Genomic DNA, 22,375 nt, shown 5'->3' with positions numbered 1-22,375 from the left:
TTAACAAAACATAACGTTGTCCAACGTTTGCATAATATATTTAAATATATTCCTATTAGGTCATTTGTTGTCTGTATATTTTATACTCTCTATCTTCTCCCCTTTCGCGTTCTCGGTCATGACGACACGTAGGTTAACTCTCAGCGGCATGACGTGGCGAAAATCGATTTATAAGGTTCAATAATGGGATAATTCAGGGATCGATTCTGAAGTCTGAAAATCGAGTTTTTTTTATTATGAAATGATTTGATAAAATGAAAAAATGAACAACAATTAATATGCGTCTATAACAATCAATAACGATGATTATCTAAACGGGAAATTATAAGTCTTTGGTGCAATGTTTACCTGAACGTCCTGAGCTACCGATCTTTCTTCTTCAGTCTTTAAATCTTAAATCTTCAGTCTTTACAATCTTAAACAACTATTCTATAGCCTGGTCTGTCTCTCTAATGTAACTCTCTGTCCGTCCGTCTGGGGAACATGTACTTCTTCAACTGCTCGTCCGTATCGATCTCTCCGTTAAGCACAGCCTGTCGTGCTACCCGTAAAACAAAAAGAATCCCTATCCTACACGAACTCTAGGGATTTTACATATTTACTAAATTTAGTTTTCTAGTTTATTACCCAAATTCTAGTTAACTGTAAATTTCAATGTTTATAATAAATAATTAAAAATAACTAAAATATAACGCTCTTGAATCATTTAATCTCTTTCATTTTAATCATTTAAACTACTATAACTTATTACGATTTGCGCTTTGAATAGTTAATCAACAGAGTTCAGTCTAACGAAAAAGTATTCCATCCACAGCGATCGTCAGCGCTAGACACGCGCCGTCTTTACGGACGACATAGGCCGTGAGTATTCAGCACTCAAAGGGTTTATCGTCTGTGATAAAGCTTTTAGTTTCGAAAGCTCTGTTAAACTCGTTATGGTAAAATTAATAGACACTATAATCTTAACGAATTATCTTTTGTATTCGTAAGAGGCCCGACGATTTCTTTATTATGGGAAAATAATTTCAGCGATATTTTTCGCTTTTAACGCGTTTGCAGCGCGTACGCGTATATCCTTGCCTGTTGCGCGTTATACGTTTTAACGTATGTGCATAATTTTCTATCTACCAAATACGCGCAGCTTTTAACGAAGCAGAGCGAAACGTTTGTAAAATTGAAATGTTAGAACGATGTTTCCGATAAAATTCTTTGTTCCCGGCAGGTTGAACTGCGAGACCGATGCGTTTAAAAGTGCAATTTTCGAGGAATTAAACGCACGAAATTCTGAATATTAGTTCCTTCGTTATGCCTTTGTCATATTCGTTTCTATCTTTATCATTATTCGACAGGTTATTCGCAACTCGTGCAACGAAATAGGAGGATATCCATACGTTGATCCAAATTTCTACTTTCAATCATATAATTGGCTTTCTTTTGCATAAAACGATATAATCGAAACGTTATCATAGATATAATCTGGTTCTGGAAAAAATCGAAGAACGTCGTGTGAAAATCGATTTTAATTTAAATTGTCTTAAATATCCTTTAACGAATACGTCGTATTCTTTCGTTCTATTACGTTTAAATTAACAGTTATCGTCCTTTATGTCGGCCATTTCCTTCGTTTACGTTCTTTTTCACTTTCTGCCGTAATAGATCAGCCACGGATAGTCCATTTCGACGAATAGTTTCTCTCGATCGACGTGGAAACCGTCGAAAAGAAAGATTCAGGATATTGTAGCCGTTCGCCGATAAGGAGCGCCATTTACGCCGAAGGAGATCCGTTCTCTTAGAACGTTCATAGAGCTCTGGGTCTTTTCGTTCTATAAGATTAATATAAATCTAGAAATTGTACAGCCCAACTTTAAGTCTATCGCAGCTTCGTTCGAACGACGTTACTTCGTCCTGTACAAATTTCGATTCCTCCGATGAAACGTGTATTCACAGCAAAGTACTTTTTTCTGTAATCTTATTATGGCTTGCGAAAGTGTTCGAATAATCTTGATCGTTCCGAGGTGACGCGTATCACACGAACAATAGAAAACTCGGAAAATACCGAAAGGTCGGATGATACCGGCGTTCGTACGGTAAAATCGTAAAATTGATTTCGATAACTTAACATCGTACTTGCGTTTCAGTTTAGTTGACTATTTGATCGATTAAAAGTTCAATTAATCTATTTACTTTGTTCGCGCGGTGCCGGCGTTAAAATTTCGAAAAAAAAAAACGCGCAGTTAGGAGAAAGCTGGAAACACATCGTATAATACGAGACTCGGATAGCCGAAACTTCACCGAGCTGGCGGAAATTTTGCGTAGGATCGCGTATTATGCCAAACATTTTGAAATCAGTTCCGCCTGGGCAGGCGACCTAAACGGACGTGCGAAACAGTGCTCCAGTGAAAGTGCGGCAAGAGAGAAGAGATAGGGACAAAGTTAAAGCCAAAAATAGACAAAACGTGGAATCATGCAGATTCCACCAATAAAAATAATTAACTCCGGTGAAACATTTTTCATAAATAAAGCTACAGACTCTACATATGTAGAGAAAAATGATGATATTATGGAAACAACACAATCCGACGAAGAGCAAAACATACCAATACACCAGGAAGAAAGCTGGACGGTGGCAACCTCCAGCAAAAAACGGAAGGTAACCCCGCTCGCAAGCGCGAGGAAAATTGATACATATGAAAAAAAACAATGGCTACAAGATATCAAACTGCACAATCCATTCAGCGCACTGCCAGAAGAGGCAGCAACGGACCCAACTGAAAGTCCGACAAACCGTACACCCAAACCACCACCAATATACGTAGACGCAAAAATAATTGACCCCCTCATCGAACTGCTAAACAACATCGCAGGGAAAGACAACTACATCATCAAACAGATAAAAATAGACCAGGTTAAAGTACAAACCAACACCCCAGAAACATTCAGAAAAATTACAAGATCACTAAAGGAAAAAAATGCAGCATATCACACTTTTCAGCTCAAAACAGACAAAAGCTACAAAGCAGTAATCAGGGGACTACACCCAAAAACAAATACTGGAAAAATAAGTGAAGAACTGGCAAAAATCGGACACCAAGTAAGGTCAATAAATAACATAAACAAATACGATACCAAACAACCACTACCGCTATTCCTAGTTGAACTAGAACCTAAAAACAACAATAAGGAAATATACGATATAGAAAAATTACTAAACACAATAGTAAAAGTGGAGCCACCCAGACATAAAAAAGAAATCCCACAATGCATAAGATGCCAACAATACGGACACACCAAAAACTATTGTAATAGAACCCCGGCATGCGTTAAATGCGCAAAAAATCATCTCACGACACACTGCCCATCCACGGGAAAAATTGAGGAGGTTAAATGCTACAACTGTAACGGAAACCACCCAGCCAGCTATAAAGGATGTGAAGTAAGAAAACAATTACAACGTAAACTGTTCCCGTCCTTACGAAGCAGAACAATCACTAACACACAAGCCCAACAGGACAGCACAAATCCTGAAATAATTCCAAGTACAGAGCAAGCAACAAACACCAAACCTATCAGCACCAACACCATTGGTGGTCTAAGCTATGCTCAAATAACCAGCCAATCAACACATACACACAACCAATACCACAGCAATAGTAACAATGACACTGCAGAAATCAAAGAACTACTCAAACAATCCATAAAGAACACCGAAATGCTAACCAGAATGATAAGCGAACAAAATGCAGTACTAAAACAGCAAACTCAACAAATCACAGTCATGCTACAACTAATTACAAACGTGCTAAGCAAAAAATAAAAACGGACACTCTAAAAATAGCAGCCTGGAACTCAAATGGCCTGCAACAACGGGCCCTCGAAATTAAAACATTCATATACAATAACAATATAGACATACTACTTGTCTCAGAAACACACTTCACTACAAAAAGCTACTTGAAAATACCATACTACACCATATATGATACCAAACACCCCTCAGGAAAAGCTCACGGAGGGACAGCAGTGATAGTCAGAAACGATATCAAACATTATCTACACAGCCAAGTTAACAAAGAATATTTACAAGCAACCACTGTTACAGTTCAAACTAGCAGCAACTACTTCCAGTTGTCAGCAGTATATGTGCCTCCGCGACACAAAATAACAACACAAATGTGGGAAGAATACTTCCAGGACCTAGGGGACAAGTACATCGCAGCGGGAGACTACAACTCAAAGCACACGCTTTGGGGGTCAAGAAACATTACACCTCGAGGTAGAACACTGGAAAAATACATAAGAAATAATAACCTCAATATATTATCCACAGGAACACCGACACATTGGCCGACTGACCTGAACAAAAAACCAGATCTTCTGGACTTTGCAGTTACAAGGGGACTAAGCACAAATAAACTAAAAATAACACCCAACCTCGAGCTCAGCTCCGATCATACACCCATAATAATTGAATACAGAAACAAACCAATTCACTATAGCAAACCAGAAACACTATGCAACAAAACCACCAAATGGCAAACTTTCAAAGAAATAATAGAAAGCAAAATAAACTGCAACATCCCGTTAAAAACTCCTGAACACATAGAACAGGCAGTAGCAACATTGACAGCAACTATTCAGGAAGCAGCAAGGACAACCACTACTCCCGAACCAACCAGCAGACAAACAATAACAATCCCGCAAGAAATACTCGACAAAATCAAAGAAAAAAGAAAAGCAAAAGCAAAATGGCAAAAATACAGAACCCGAGAAAACAAAAAACACTTAAACAAACTTGCAAAGGAAATAAAAAACAAAATAAAGGAGCACAACGATAACGAATTCGCAAAGTTCATAGGGACACTCTCCACACACGAGAACACCAACTACTCACTATGGAAAGCCACGAAAAAAATAAGGAAGCCAATAATACCCGTCCCGGCAATCAGAAAAGCAGATAACACATGGGCAAGAAGCAACGAAGAACAAGCCGAAGAATTCTCCAACCACCTCTGCAACACATTCACACCACACATTATCAACAACAGCAACCTCAAAAGCCATACGGAGGAGGATCCACAAACCACTACTACCACAGCCGACAAGGAATACACCATACCTAAAACATCGGCACAAGAAATTAGAAACATAATTGATAAAACAAAAAACAACAAAGCACCAGGAATCGACCTAATCAATGGTAAAATCTTGAAAAACCTTCCGCCAAAAGCAATAAGACTAATTACAATAATATTCAATGCAATTCTAAGAATTCAATACTTCCCCAAACCATGGAAATTAGCACAAATCAAAATGTTACACAAACCAGGCAAAGACCCGCACCAAACTGCATCTTACAGACCAATATCACTGCTCCCAGTATTTTCCAAAACACTGGAAAAGATAATATACGACCGCATAAAACCAATAATAGAGACAAAAAAACTAATACCGGATCACCAATTTGGTTTCAGAAACAAACACTCCACGATAGAGCAAATGCACAGGCTTATAAACGAAATAATAGTAGCACTAGAAAACAAGGAATACTGCACAGCCCTCTTTATAGACATAGAGAAAGCATTCGATAAAATTAACCATGAAAGTCTACTACAAACAATTAGGAAACAATTCCCGGAGCAAATACACCACTTAATAAAATCCTACCTAAGCAGCAGAACCTTCGTAATAAAAATCAAGGACACACATTCTCAAGTTAAAGACATCAAGGCCGGGGTACCACAAGGAAGCGTCCTAGGCCCAATACTATACACATTATACACGGCGAACATACCAACAACTACCAACAGCACAGTATTGACATTCGCGGACGACACAGCTATACTAGTCAGGCATACTAACCCAGAAACGGCAGTCAAAATACTACAAGAACATATCGTAAAAATAGAAAATTGGCTACAAGAAAAACAATTAAAAGCAAACCCCAATAAATGCAACCATATTACATTCACGCTACGGAAAAAGATACCACCAAATATCCTATTGAACGGTACGCATATAACGCAAACAAAGCATGTCAAATACCTAGGACTCCACTTAGATCAAAAACTTACCTGGAAACTACACATCAAATCAATAGTAGAAAAAATACAGAAAACAAGGAGACAAATGTATTGGCTAACAAACCGAAAATCCAAACTAAGCACAGAAAATAAAGTAAAAATATATAAAACGATCATAAAACCAATCTGGACGTACGGAATACCACTATGGGGGACGGCAGCAATGAGCCATATAAACAAAATAGAGGTAATACAGGCTAAAATCCTCAGAACAATAGTAAACGGACCTTGGTACGTCAGAAACGAAGATATACGAAGGGACCTGGGAATGCCAACGGTCAAGGAAGAAATCAGCAGATACTCCGAGAAATACAAATCAAGAATAGCAACACACATAAACCGGCTAGCTGCGGAAACATACAAAATCACAAATATGGACAGAAGACTAAAAAGGAAGCACCCAGCAGACCTTATAAAGGACATAACCTAACAAACACGAGGATGGTACCCCGCTGGGGGTAGCCACCAACATGCTAATGTAACCGCTAAAAAATTCCACCAAATGTCCAAATTGGACAAATAGTGAATTTAAATAAATAAATAAAAAAAAAAAAAAAAAAAAGATCGAACTGTTCGCGTTCGAGTCAAACGTAAAGGGAAAAGATTAAATTTCCTAACTTTCCGTCGATAGGATCTTCATCGACGTTTATGACAGTTGACTTCTCTTAATTAGCGAAGCTTCAAGCTTTCGATATTTCCAAGTTTCAATAATTCTCATTCTCCGTTCGCCTTTCAATGACCGTTATTAGCGTGAGCGTGTGTCAATAATCAAAGCGAACGATGCTCTTTTGAACCTTCCTTTCCTCTTCCATTCGTCTTCCTTTTCAGAACGGAATAATGGCTAGATCTACTTTACTCGTTGCGCTGATTTAACGAGTGCGTGTTTATTCTCTCTTTATTCTTCGTCTGCTTCTGCCCTCGCGTCTGTTGAACATCGATTCGATTGCTGAACTCGACTGTGTGATTCTCCTATCAGGAACGACATTTGCGTCGGAATATACATGTTACGGTCGTTCTTTAAAATTCTTCTAAATTAAAAGTTCCTTAAAACTCTCCTAGCTGCAAAGTTCTTCTCCTGAAAGAGTCGCGGTAAACGTGGATATCTGACGTTACGCGTTCGTTAACGAGCATCTCTTATGTCAAATATTACAAAGCAACGATTTACCCAAAATATAGAAATATCTTCCGAAATAGCGGACTCATCGTTAGATTATTAGATCGCGGATGTTCGTGCATTTGTGGGAATTTTAAAAATGCAAAAGTCCATGAAACGTTTAGGAAACGTAGAGGATGAAATAAATCTCTATCCGTTTCGGTTTATTCAGTCGTATTCGTGAAAGTAGCAAACTGCACGAACATACGTATATTATTATTATTATATCTTGTTTTTGCGAAAAGCATTTCTCTTGCAAGCATTTGCCTTTTATATTTCTTACTTTTGGCGTTCCGCGTACTTATAGGAAATTGCAGCTTAATCGTTGCAATAAAACTTATCGCTTTCTATTTTCCGTTTCTGCACATCTTCGTAAATTTATCGTATTAACGACGTGAAGTATAACGGACGATTGATCGTAAATTGAAATCACAAATTCCCCATCGACCATTTCACAACAGACTGCCGCAGTTGCATGTTTTATAGGGGTGAATAGCCGCAGAGAAATCGATTCCAGTTCTACAAGGGACAAGTGTTATTGCTTTCATTTGAGCGCTCTGCCTAAGTATATTGTTCGTGGATTTACTGCAACAATGTTTGGGATTCTGAATTGCAACCTCCCAAGAGAAAACTTCGAAATGCTCTAAATATCGTATCGGCTACTTTCACGTAATGATATATTTGTTTTTTGACAAATAAATAAAGAAAAGAAAAGAAGAGTAAAATACACATCGAGAGTATTTTACCTGGAATACGTATTCAAGGATTATTTGCAGATTTTTCAGACCAAAGATACTTTTGTAAAGTGTATAATCATTTATCTGGAAAGTATTAAAAGTACTTCGTTTCTAGTAGGATTATATAATATCAATATCGTATTTAGGAAGTTGTGAAATTGCGAACTTATTAATAGGAAACACCATATAGATACAGAGAATGAAATTACTGATCGATACGGAGGATATTAATTCATTTAATATCTTGGCGATAGCAGATGATCGCTTTGCAATTAATCAGTACTCTGCAATTTATAATTGGATATAATGCAGTTAATTATTTAAATCAATTGTTACGTGTATAAAGATTGATAGCAGGTATTTATAACTTTTCTGCGATTTTCACATTAAGCATGATGAAGCAGTTGAATGATTAATTGATTCTCTTTAACATAGCCATGAGGGAGACGAATTTTTTTAAAAAGAAATATTCTCTTACCAACTACCGTCGGCAAAATACCGAGCGTAGGATTAAACTGTTAGTTGTGAAAACTATTAATATTAAATTAACGTTCGTTGGAACGATATTCGTTGGAATTATATTTTCAAAGTCTCATCTTTATGTATACTACCTGAAGTATAATATTTCTGCAAATAGTGAAATATAAAATAGTGAAATGACGATGTTACAGTAAAAATTGTTTTATCGTACAAAATTGAATATCTTTGTGTATTTGCTACGATATAATTATTAAAAAGAAGAAGAAACTTTCGATCATGAGAAAGATGGAATATAATGAAATATATTCAGACATTGAATAAAAATTTTTATTTTCATTTCGGAGGATGGAACGAACACGAAATATGCAGCAAATTTTGCGAATATTTCAAAATGAAGGAACTGCGCAAATATAAATATTTGCAAGTTAATTGCACTTAATATGGAACACCTGACTTTAAAAGCTTCCCAAAAACAGAAACATGCTTTTCTTTTCAATTGCTTTCGAGAAATTAATACGTCCTTTCTGTGTCGCTTTATAAATTCTTTTAACATCGATATTACGTTTTTTCCTAATATTAAATTCTAACAATTTCTTACAATTTTTCAGCTGAAAGTTGTATTAAAATAATTTTGGCAACTGCTGAAAATTGTTGAAATTGTTGCACCAAGAGCGTAATTTCTGGGAAAAAAGGGTCGATGAGAACTCAAATCCTTCCGGGACTGTTTTACTCGCTCTATTAAACAAACATGTTTAATGATAAATCATGCAAAAAGTAATATTTTTTACGTTCATTATTTAACACGACTCTCAGAAAAATTTTATAGGCTGTCAAACGTAACAATCAACTGCATTCGATCAACATGCTTTCATTTTTAAGGAAGTATTTCATTTATTATTTGCGTTATTACTTTAATAAACGTTTGCTATACCGTTAACGTTCATATCTATAAACCAACGTTTACTTACAGCTTTACCCTTACATAACGTCAATTTTCGAAAGAATTACGGATTTTTATTATACAATATATTAATCTTAGTTATTATAACGTTAAGTTATTAGCAAAATTACAAGATTGAAGTTACCAGAAGAAAAAAAGCGAGGTGTTCGTTTCCTCTTTTACAAATATAGAAGAGGAAGGTTGCTTAAGAATGATTAAAACGTAAAATGAAATTCTAATTAAATAAACGCCGTATTACCATTTTTCTACTATAGTTTCGAGTAAATTCCGCGCACTAATCGTATTTCTCTACGGCACAATAATAACATTCTGTTAATCAGTCTTTGAAATGTCACCGCAAATGTTCCATGTGCAACGTGACGTGTATTCCGTGATAATTTTCTTAAACTATATGAAGTTAATGTAAATTCGAGCTATCGCGGGGAGACGCGGTCGTTAGAATACGCGTCAACGAGAGTCGTAAATTCCCGTTACGATTAGAATAATCGACACCACGAATAGTTCGATCCCCGTATTTCGGTTAGGATAATCGGGGTGGTTGATGCGGTATAACACTGAGAGTCACAGAATTATAATAATATATATTTCCAACAATTAGTCTACACGATTGAAAAGATATAAACAATTAACAACTTTATCGCACGCAGATAATATAGATGTATACAATATAGAGCAAGGCTCTTACAATTGAGCTTAATCTCTTGGTGGACGTAGCACGATATTATACTTAATAAAATAAGCGAATGTTTGGCTATGTCGCGGATCGACTTGAATTGGCGTTCAGAATTTGACTCAAAGTGTAACGTTCGACGTTACAAGTGTAACGTCACAAGGAACTGATCGACTTTTGATGATTTCTTTGTCTCATCTTTAAGACGACCCCCACTATACTTAGGTCACGCCACCGTTCGCGCCTATGATCACGTATGTCTGTTCTTGCGTGGAAAACGTAACGGACCAAATTCGACGTTTCGAGAACTCGCTGCTTGGCGACAGCTATGCGCTCGTCGATACATTGTATATGATCCGGCGGTCAGATAAGACGATCTGACTGAGACATTGTAGGGCCGCGAGTGACGGTTAGAAAATACAGCCTGTGTTAAGCCTCGTGGCGTAACATTAACGTTTATAACATTCTATAAAGTAATAAGCAAACTAAATGAATAGCCTTCATCACGCTGTATATCCTGTTTGCATATTTAATATTAATATCAAAGCTTCCATGCAAAAAGATGTTGTATTTTGCAAGCGTATTTTATTACCGAGTGCATAATAATTCATTAACAATCCCCACGATTTATCGTCACAGTACGAAAGTACGTTCAATAATTTACATTCTGTTTTTAAACAGCCTGTTGTAGCTATACTTTGTTTTCACGTATTTCAAGTAAACATATCATCGATAAATACACCAGTACAAACGCTATTATATCGATGCAAACGTTAAAACATTTTCATCATGGTGAAATGTATTTGGTACATCAATTTTAGCGAATTCAATTAATGTATGACGAATGTTAAGCATTTACTTTGATTCGTTGAGTTTTAAGAATGAAATTAATTAAAATTTCCTTCAATCAAGGTAGATGTAATTTTAACAGAAAATTCCATTAAATTTCTATAAGTATTTCTGTAGTATCGGAAAAAGGATAGGATTAGGATGATTTAGATTTGTAAAATTCTCCTAATACTATTTATTAAGATAAATAAAAATAACAGAGATTAAATGGACAGAGAACGATAAATGTTCAAATTGAACTAAAACACAAAAGTCTTATTCCGTTCAAATCATTCTCGCAACTCTATAACTAACAACTCGATCTCTCTACAACGCTAGCAACTCTACAACTCTCGTCTTCGGCATCTGCACTCGCACGCTCTCGCTTCTCAACTCATACTGCACGCCTTTTGAATTCGTTCTCGCTGGCGTCTCAACTAACACTACCCTTAGCGTCTCTTTGTTTTTTCTCGTCCCATCGAACACGTGTCCCGAAACCCCGTGGCCAGAGTCACGCAGGCTCTTTCCACAAAACTGTCCACTTGAAAGGACCGACGACACATTGATGTACTCGACGACGCCACGGCTCTCGCCACTTTGTATACGGTTCGGCCGATATCTTGGGCCTTTTGCCCACGATACTACATTTCTAATGGTTACTCTTATCCCTATAGATAAAAATTAAAAAGCAAACTATCCTATAAAAATTAACAGATAAGATTATTTTTTCCTGTTAATTTCTATGCCATAATTGCCTCTTCGATTCCCTATTTCTCTACGATTTATTCGTCTCGTACACAATTTTAACGTAATATTTGTAACAACAGACAGAGATACTTAGTTAGATTTAACACGATTCTTTTTTTTCGCTTTTGTTAACAAATTATTCGCAGACCGCAGCTCCTCCTTCGATAAATTTTAATTCTCATTACGTGTACGTACATAAAACGTAGCGAGTACGAAACAATCACAGAATAACGTGATCTTCGATGAGATGCGATGTTTTAATAAGTTCTGATAATAGATGCATCATTAAATATGTAATTGGAAATGGTTGTTAATCGCGAGCATTAAATAATAATGTAATTTGAAAATAAATTAAATTCGATATATTTATACCGAATATATTAAAGACGTTTTAACATCGACATATTCAACATTTACTACTATTTTCCAGGCACAATATCTTCTTGTCGTTACGTATTTGAAACCTCCATAATATCTGAATTTATTTTAGCGGACACAGCAGTATGTAAAAGTTACATTAATAAAAAAAAAAAAAAAAAAAAAAAAAAAAACAACAAATCGCGATTATCTTCGTTAACTTACAAGATACGTATTATTAAATATCCAAAGAACAATTCTAAACAATTTTGCAGAAATAACATTCCAAACAAATATAATACTTATTAATTGATATATTAAATTCGTCGGATGCAATTTTTTAATCGCACATGAAACAAACGTATATTTCTCATTTCGTTGAATTGTTTTCTACATTTAAATTATTCCTGGATAGATGAGAATTATACGAAACTCTCGAAATAAGGAAATAAGCAAAATAAAAAGAAAAAAAGAAGAAAAAAGAGAAGAAACTGGTAGATTTCACTTATCGTTAAACTTATATTCTTAAACCAAGTTAAACTTAGTTCGCCATCTTCGTGATATCACGCAATTCAACAAACTGTCAGATGCAAATACAACGTTAACATAGAATTGTAACGATAAAAGTTATATTCGAAGTTATGGTAATCTCATCTGCTATGACTCATCATTGTGCAACTGTAACTTATACCATTAACAAATCTGTATTTTCAGCCACGTTTCTAACTATAATCGTACATTCCATGTACATAAGTAATGTCCACATTGAGGAACGTATAACGCTTAGTTAATAAATTCGAAACCACATCGTTCGCGTGTAGTCCACGTGAACTATATTTGAATTGTGTTAAAATGGCAATTTGTAAATTTTATACGTCATATCGAAGGGATTAAGGATATTGAAGGAGAATACATAAATATTCGAGTCGCGTACATAAGTCTTAATATTACGAGCATAAATCTCCAAAATCTTCCGAATCTCCGTCGTATCTCAGCCACGTGAAATTATTTTTCATAATCTTAGTACGTTATTGATCTACGATATAGTAAAAGTTCTATACAATAAGTAATAAGCTTTATACAATAGCTCGTGGTTGATAACTCCGCTAAAGACGTTAAATACAATTTATGGCAACAAAATTTTATCCTATTTTAACAGTTCGTGGAAATAAAAATCGACGGACTTATGCAACCTCCAGTTGGCGAACAAATTAACGCAAGTTCCCAACGAATGAAACGCGAATAATGAAATTACACGAATACCGAGGAACGAACTTTAAAATTCCTCGTATCGATCGAATCGACTGTTATTCATTGAATTTCCCAGGATCGCTAAAATAGGCTAAATCTCACGGGCCAAGGAATTTCCGACGATATGAAGGAATTAGGTAACGTTGTCGGAGAAGAGTGCGCGAATGTAATACAATACCTTGGAAAAGTAAAACGTTTCTTTTAATAATGTAAATGGGCTGAAAAATATTGCGGCAGAAGCGAGCAATTACTGATTCTACGTGAAAAACCGAGTGGAAAATGTGGAATAAAATTTGTAAAAATTTCAGTACACCGGTTAAATCCTCAATTTCGATCCTCGGATGAAAAAAAATTAATTGTAATAAATCATACCAGGTGTTTTTCCTATCTTTCTTATTTTTCACGTAGAATCACACTCTGTGTTTCTATTCGATCTATTGGCCAAAATCTATAAAATTCACGTGGCGATCAACGTATCGATGCATTCTGTCAATTAATAAAAGAAGATATAGCTTAACGTAGAATAATCTTTTTTATTGCGATAGTGATGGAAATTTCATTATCGAGATTAATCGTGACCTTGTTGAAAGTCTGATCGGCGCTATAACGAAAGAGTAGTTAGGCGAGCGGAATCACGGCGTGGAATGGAAAAGCGTGAGAAAGTAGTCTCATAATGTAATTAATGATCGAGGAATCGAAATTCTGTCGTATTTTACAGCGAGGATAAGAACTACTCAAGCGACAATCGAATGTCACTTAAGCGCTCTGGAGATGGAATCAATTAGTACTTGAGTGGCGTTAATTCTTGCGCGAAGATCAATTCTCGCAAACTATTCGAAAAATAAGGATTAAAAGGTTTTTACATAGGGAAGCGTAGGATTGAAGCTTAGGATTTAATTTTGACGCGAATAAATGAAAGTTTAAGAATCGAGATTTAATTGAAATAAAAGTAGGATCGTTAAATTAAAAAACGTGAATAATTCTCAATTTTTGTCGCATATGAAGTATATACACAAGTCTTTCAAATAATAAAATATTTAACCAACGTTAAATATTTAACTATAACGTGAAAGTAATATAAATGTAAATGAATATCGAACATTCTGAATTATAACACCAATTAATCGCATGCTAATTAATATTTATGAATCATGAGCGAAACACGATGGAAAATCGAAATTCGATATATATATTTCGAACCGTAAAAATAAGATCAGTAGAATGAACATGAGTTGGTGTACACTAGTTTTTTATTAAATGAAAAATAATTGATACGAATAGTAATAATAATAGAATATTTCTTAATTAACTTTTTCATTAATAGATATTATGTTTACATATATACAAATAAATATAATTTTCTACAAATAATATATATGTTATCAATTTAGGATATGAGTATAAAATTTCTCACCATGTCACAAATTTTCCCGAACGTTATTTTTCGCATTTGAACTTGCAGTTGGATACTACGACTATATTTCTTATATTTGTTTACAAGTTTAATAAAACTATTTTACGCTATGGCTTCGCTTGTTACTTACGGCTTCTTCAAACCAAGCGATTAAGAGATGGAATAAAGCTGAAATTACGTGATATAATATGCGCGTATACTTCGTGTGCCTGACATTACGAGCATCACACTACTTACAAAGGAGATTTTACCTTGTATAAATCATACTTTTACTTTAGCAGCATGATAAATTTTATCCGATTACTTGAAAGCTGTTTGTATTCCGAGTTATTAAGCATCGTTATAACAACGAATGGTGTTGATAATTCTCTAATTTATTTAAATTTCCAAATTAACATAAAGTGTTACGTAATTATTTTATAAATGTCTTAAAACGTTATGAATATTAGTTTATATGAAATCTTCCCTTAGAGAACGTGGGCGGATGAATATTAAACTTTGATGGAACGCATCTAACGATGAAATATTACATATCTATGAAATTCATCTAAATGATTAAATATCAGATATCTATGGTATTCATCAAACGATTAAATATCAAATAATATAAAAAAAATATAAAATAACAGTTAGCAACATTTCGATATTATGGATTAATTGAATTAACTTTTAAATCGAAACACAAACGTGTTAACTACAACCTGCGGATTAAAGCGATTACAACTTTTTCCTTTTTTTTTACTTTTTTTTTTTTGATAGGAAAACTTCAACCAATACTTTTGTGTAAGCCTGTGAGGTAAGCCTCGACTTCTAAACTAACTTCGTAAGCTATAGAACTAAAAGAGCATAATCGTAATGTGATACGAATAGTCGGAAGAAATTTAACATTTATTTAAAAACTATATATATTTATTTAAAAACCGCTATATTACAAAGTCTTTAACTATATTTTTATGAATCTGTATAATTTTTTAGAATTTTAAAAGGATACATATATATATGCAAGATCCCTAGATTTCATGTAGGATAGGGATTCTTTTTGTTTCGCGGGTAGCACGACAGGCTGTGTTTCACGGACAGACCGATCTTCCCTTGTTTTACGGACGACCATTTTAAGAAGCACGTTTTTCCCGAACGGACGGATAGAGAGTTACATTAGAGACAAACAAGGTTACGGAATAGTTATTTAAGATTTTAAAGACTGAAGAAGAAAGATCGGTAGCTCAGGACGTTGAAAATCGATTCTCAATTTTCAGGTAAACATTGTACTAAAGACTTGTTATTTCCCGTTTATATAATTATTGTTATTTATTGTTATAAACGCATATTAATTGTCGTTTATTTTTGTATTTTATTATTTACTTCATAATAAAAACTCGATTTTCAGACTACAGAATCGATCCCTGAATTATCACCAAATTACCATCTTACAAATCGATTTTCACTACGCCATGCCGTTAGAAGTGAAGCTACGTATCGCCGTGAACGAGAACGCAAGAGGGAGAAAATAGAATGCATAAGAATCCATAAGAAAACCAGAAGATGAAGTATGTGATGTCTTTCCTCCAGAATATCAAGCAAGAGATCATCGTCCGCGGTTATTCAGTTTATCGATAGTGAAGAAAGCCGCAAACAACTTAACCAAGGTAAGCCATTACAGAAACATTGCACTCACGATGGATGACGCAACGGCAGCGTCATACATCGGTACAAGTTTAAACTTCGTGTTTCGAGATATTTACTTAGAAGAATCGGAGATCATCCCCACAAGGAAAATAAAGACCGAAATCGAAAAGCCCAATCTTCAAACAGAAACATTATTAGAAATCTTCCAGAAACAAAACATGCATGAGAGAGAAGGCACAGACTTTGTCATAAAACAATTTGATGGAACGCAAAAAGCCACAGATTGGAGTATGAAATATTCATATTTCACATACGCATCCCTTCCATACTCTAATATGAGTATGAAACCGAATACGAAAAATACGAAATCCAAACTGATGAAAAAAGGATCAAGAATTTGAAGAAATATCTGGGAAAAACAGCATCAGAATGGTACCAGACAAATCTGCCGAAGGATGAAGAATACAACTGGGAAAATTGGAAGGTGGCAGTTCAAAAAGCTTCTGGCAATAAAGGTTGGTCTGCAGTACGATACGCTTATAACTTTAAATACATTTCAGGTTCATTCACTGAATATGCCATAAAAAAGGAATGATTAATATTGGAAGTAAGGAGGAAGACTTCTGAAGAGACAGGGATAAATCTAATTGTTATTGGATTACCCATACACATTCAAGATAAAATCGATAAAGAAACAGTACAATCAACAAATGGCTTAATCGGATTCTTGGGGCAATATCAGACGAAGGGAAGAAAAACACAAGGGAGTAACGCAAGATTGGACAGAAAGCCAGAGCCACTGCCCAAGAAACAACCTTGTATGATTTATGAAGCACTGAATTTCCCAGGTCGATTTCACCCAATAACAACTCACCAAAGAAATACATGCACATACTCATCGATCATTTTTCAAGGGCTGTTTTTATGTCCACATCGAAAACACAACACACAGAAGATATCATAAAACTTATAGACTCGACAGGAGAAACTGATTGCATAAAAATTATCCTTGCAGGCCGATACCCAGTAATGACATCCAAAGAAATTCAAGAGTATACGAGGAAAAGGAACATTAAATTAATTTTCACCTCGACAGACTGCCCATCCTCCAATGGACTGAACAAAAGGGTAAATCAAACATTAGTAAACAGGATCAGATGTAATTCAGACAAAAATAAGAGAAACTGGACAAAAATCACAGAAGAAAGCGTAGAAGAAAACAATAACACCAGACACAGTGTAACGGGGTTTGCCCCAAATCATTTACTGAATGGAAAAATGATTGAAATCGTCCCTAAGGAAATAATGGAGAATAAGATAAACCTAAAAAGAGACAGAGAAGAAGCATTCAAAAACTCAACAAGAAATTTCGAAATTAACAAACAAAAATACGATAAAAAAAGAAGAGAACACGAATTTAAAATCGGTGATATGGTCTTCACCCACAACGGAAAAAAAATGAATAGAAATAAGCTGGAAGAAATTAGGAAAGGACCTTTCATAATTCTAAGAAGGATTTCAAACTCCATATATGAAGTGGATAACGGTAATCGGGGATCTGAAGGGAATCTGTTCCACTCCCCATTCGAGGGGCGGTATAAACTCCCTAGAGTTCATGTAGGATAGGGATTCTTTTTGTTTTACGGGTAGCACGACAGGCTGTGTTTCACGGACAGACCTTCTTTTGTTTTATGGACGACCATTTTAAGAAGCAAATTTTTCGCGAACGGACGGACAGAGAGTTACATTAGAGACAGACAAGGTTACAGAATAGTTATTTAAAATTTTAAAGACTGAAGAAGAAAGATCGGTAGCTCAGGACGTTGAAAATCGATTCTCGATTTTCAGGTAAACATTGTACTAAAGACTTTTTATTTCCCGTTTATATAATTATTATTTATTGTTATAGACGCATATTAATTGTTGTTTATTTTTGTATTTTATCATTTACTCCATAATAAAAACTCGATTTTCAGACTACAGAATAGATCCCTGAATTATCCCCGGATTACGATCTTATATATATGTACATATTTGTATATTTATATATATATACAAATATATATATATATATATATATATATATATATATATATAGAGAGAGAGAGAGAGAGAGAGAATGTTACAAGGAAGTAATCTAAAACTTCGTAAATTTGTAGTACATGTTTAATGAGAGAAGTATAAAATATCTGATAAGCGTAGATCCAAAAATTAATCCTATTTATTTGATATACCGTACTTTTTATTTAACATTTAAATCGAACGTTTAAATCGAACCCTCGATAGAATAGATAGAATAAACGTGTCCAATAAAATAATCTCCTCCATCATCTGATTTGAATTCAACGAATTTTTTTTATGAATACACATAGAGAGAAATCTACCTATTGTGGACACACGTACAAATCAATAAATAAAGCATGTCGTGCAATATCGGCTACAGAAGGAAAAAATAGAGAATTATGTGTTATCCATAGATGGCAGTTATACAGTGACTACGAAAGGTATTTAAATAATATGAATATAAATACATGATACATGTATTAAACTTGGTATTATTTAATGGTACTTTCATACGATTATAAGGATTTGATTTGAAATATAAAAGCTGATAGGAAAACGGTTCATTGGAAAATATGGACACGCGCAAATATTTTCTCGTGCCCGCAGTATATTAAAACAGAAAGTCAAATGAAATATTTCTTATCAATGGCGAAGGATATTTTTCTCTTCTTCTTGACCCAGCAATTGGATTTCATCAATATTATATAACGTTGATTAAAATTTCCTTTTCTCTCGAGTGAGTACTATAAGATCACAAAATGACATAGATCTTTTCTTTGCAACTTGCTGAATATAAAACTGCGTCCTTTTACAGGCAACCATGTATATTCCAAGCGTGATGAAGGGATTAGATCATCGTATCGTAAATTATGCTTACTTCCAACCCCAAAGGCAGACTTTCTATGTGCTTGTCTCTTTGCTTCGAGGGCCAGCGAACTCTTCACTCTATATGACAGAAACAGCCTAGAATCCAGGGGGAAATTTGAAAGTCAATCAAGGAAAGAACTGCAAGGTGGACAGAGCAAGGTCTCGTAGAAATGTATGTGAGATTCGTTTCTCGCAAATTACGAGATACGGAAACGTTTAAAGTCATCTACAGGCGGAAATCTGTTCAAGACAGTCGCGGTAATATTTCGACGTTATATTTCATACGTTAAGCCAGCTATTATTTAAATATGTTCTTTGAAATTAAGTAAAATCAAAGTAGCTGAAAAAGTACAGCTGATAAAATTACGTTCAAATCGTGAATGAACAATAATTTTTACTTTCGTTACGCTATTGTTATCGATTATCCATTATTTCTTATGGCAAGAAATGGGAACGTGCTTAATTTACGATAAAAACGAGAAACAATACGTAAAATATTTTTCACGATAAATTATTTTCATATTGTTTGAAATAATTTTACGCTTCCGCGATATAAGTGGCGAATGTAATTGAACAAGAATCATTTTTGATAAATGTAACAGATATATACCGTATATATATGCAAAATATATTATAACGTGTTAATTCATAAAGTTACTTAAAATTATTGGAAATCTATGTACGTAGGTATGTTTAAATATTTCATTCATGTTTTTATTCCATTGAATTGCAAGTTATATAAAATCATTTCATTAATAGTATAGTTAAATAATATAAGAATTGCGAATTAAGAATATTGTTTATTAGTGATATAAATAATTAAATTAGTAATAATGTATACTTAACACGTTCTTGTATTTTGTTATTAAGGTAGAGTTAAATGGTTAAAGAATTAAAATTATTTCGCTCTTCTTTCAAAATTATTTCAATCTCAATCTCATGTTTTAGAAGGGAAAACTATAATTTTTGTTCTTAAAACATATCATCCCCTAATAGTCTGCGTTCGAATCATGATTATTCTAAAAACCACTATGATTGTGTTATTGAAACAACGTCATCAACTAGTTTCTTAAAGTACGTAGATGCTATTGAAACAAACTACGTACATGCATAGTAAGTTTATATGAATATTAAACATAAGAAACTTCGTTTGACTTGATTTGGCTGAAATCAGCTTGTCGAAGTGCATCATAGAAATAAGTCACGTCGATAAAAGTTGTAGCGCAATATCTATTAGACTGTCATTAAAGTCATCGTTGGTACATTAATAGATGGTATCATACAGTTAAACGACATGTCATAATATTCTTTCATCTAAACCATAGTAGCAACAGACTGTTTCCTACAGACTAGAGGTATTTCATGGGACGATCATATAAATTCTTAAATACAATAATGTATAATACACATACGTACATACATGAACCAAGTCTGTAAGCATAATCTATAGACTATAATAAATACGTGAAACATTTTGAATTCTGTATTAGATTTGAAGAAATCTCGAATAAATCAAAAGATATTAAATACTACAAAACTGTGAGCATTATTAAGGATTAGGATGTGATTTTTTGAAAGATATAAATATAATTTATGAATAGTTTCAAAGATGAAGGTGAAAGAAATCTGTAACAAGAATTAGTCCCTTAAGGAAACGTTAATTACTTTGTTACTGTAGAAACACTTGTGGATTCTTCGTTATAAAACTAACAATTATCTTTTATCTAAAGGATATGTTATAATACAAAGATCCTTAAAATTATTCGATGGAATATCCTATTGATATTAATGCTGATTACCTACTTTTTAACCTATCATATACAAAGAACAGTTTATTTATCGAAGCTATAAACTTTTTTGCCCGCTTCAGAGCTTTCATCGACGATTTATGACGTACATGGTGCAATAATGCCTAATGCGATTCTCCTTAATATCCCATATTGCATACATTCTCGTACCGATTACACAAATTGTTTGAATTCAAGAAACATGCGATCACTATACCGGTATAAATTTGTTATTTACTTGATCTGAAATATCCTTTCAAGTTTGAAGTGAAATTGAAATTCTTTCAAATAATCTTTGACTTAAAGATGTTATTTATAGTTTCGCGTTTATCGATATTGATTCCCTAAATTTAACTGATTTTAGATGTATATTTATTTTACGATTTAAGCATTACATGTTAGTTTAAGTATCATTTACATACCAGCTACTTGAAATCCATTTAATTTCATGTAACTTAACTAATTACAGAACAAGGTTTAACTTTTACGTTAACTAAGCTCAAAATGTCCATGAAGCATGATTTGTTTCTGGAAAGTCATTTAACTATTTTAACTAACGAAATGTATAACGAAAATTATCGATTTTCAGAACTTTATAATATAATGGAATCGTTTTACATATTTGCGGACAAACAACACAACACAGTTTTCGTTTATGAATACGAAATAAAAAATTTAAATAAAAATTATATTAATCCTTTCGGTGCGAGTTGTTTTTTAACATCGATGGTACGTATAAAGCAGTAAAGCATGTGCGTGACCTGAATACATTTCCGGTCTTTTTATAACGATTGTGAACAAATAATGTAAAACTATAACTTCAAAACTATAACGTATGTTTCCAGATAAAGAAAATAATCACAGACTTCGCTGGATGCATAAGCATTCATAGACAACATCAATGGAATTTTTTCTGATGAATATGTCCTTCTCCTGTAGGAAAGTATGAGATGACTCGTTTGTTTGTAAGAAATGTTCAAGAGCAGTTATGAAATCATTTACGGATTTCACTACGTTTTACATATTCGAAACCTTCCATCTTTGCATTTCTTTTCTGTCTTCCCTTTCACGTGAATACTTAAATACATGATTTTTTCAAAACTTCACAAAAATAATCGTAAGAATCTGTTCTATTTTTTCTCGTATATTTCCTTGTTTGGAAAAAGGAATAATTTATGACTTGTAATTTGTAAAATTACGCTAATAATATCAGTTTACTTGTACAAGATGGCCACCATACACATATTTGTCACATTAGAAAATATAGACCTAACCAAACAGGAATATTACACATTACAAGTTAACGTACATATATATGTAGTATCTATTTACAAGTATCGCAGATTACCTCTT

General features: G+C 34.0%; 1 protein-coding gene and 1 long non-coding RNA gene across 2 annotated transcripts in view; one reads left to right on the top strand and one right to left on the bottom strand.

Moving 5' to 3' along the window:
• Positions 1 to 22,375, bottom strand: part of LOC126926793 (uncharacterized) — a 224,593-nt gene that overhangs the window by 169,395 nt on the left and 32,823 nt on the right. The gene's annotated exons all lie outside the window — the stretch shown is intronic.
• Positions 17,925 to 19,337, top strand: LOC126926835 (uncharacterized). The gene is made up of 3 exons (XR_007714914.1): positions 17,925 to 18,152; positions 18,782 to 19,104; positions 19,183 to 19,337. It is a non-coding gene; the product is annotated as an uncharacterized LOC126926835 (long non-coding RNA).

The sequence above is a fragment of the Bombus affinis genome, unplaced genomic scaffold, assembly GCF_024516045.1.
Source record: "Bombus affinis isolate iyBomAffi1 unplaced genomic scaffold, iyBomAffi1.2 ctg00000059.1, whole genome shotgun sequence".
In the NCBI taxonomy this organism is placed as follows: Eukaryota; Metazoa; Arthropoda; class Insecta; order Hymenoptera; family Apidae; genus Bombus; species Bombus affinis.
The sequence above is the reverse complement of the archived record's forward strand: the minus strand, read 5'-3'. Positions and strand labels throughout refer to the sequence as shown.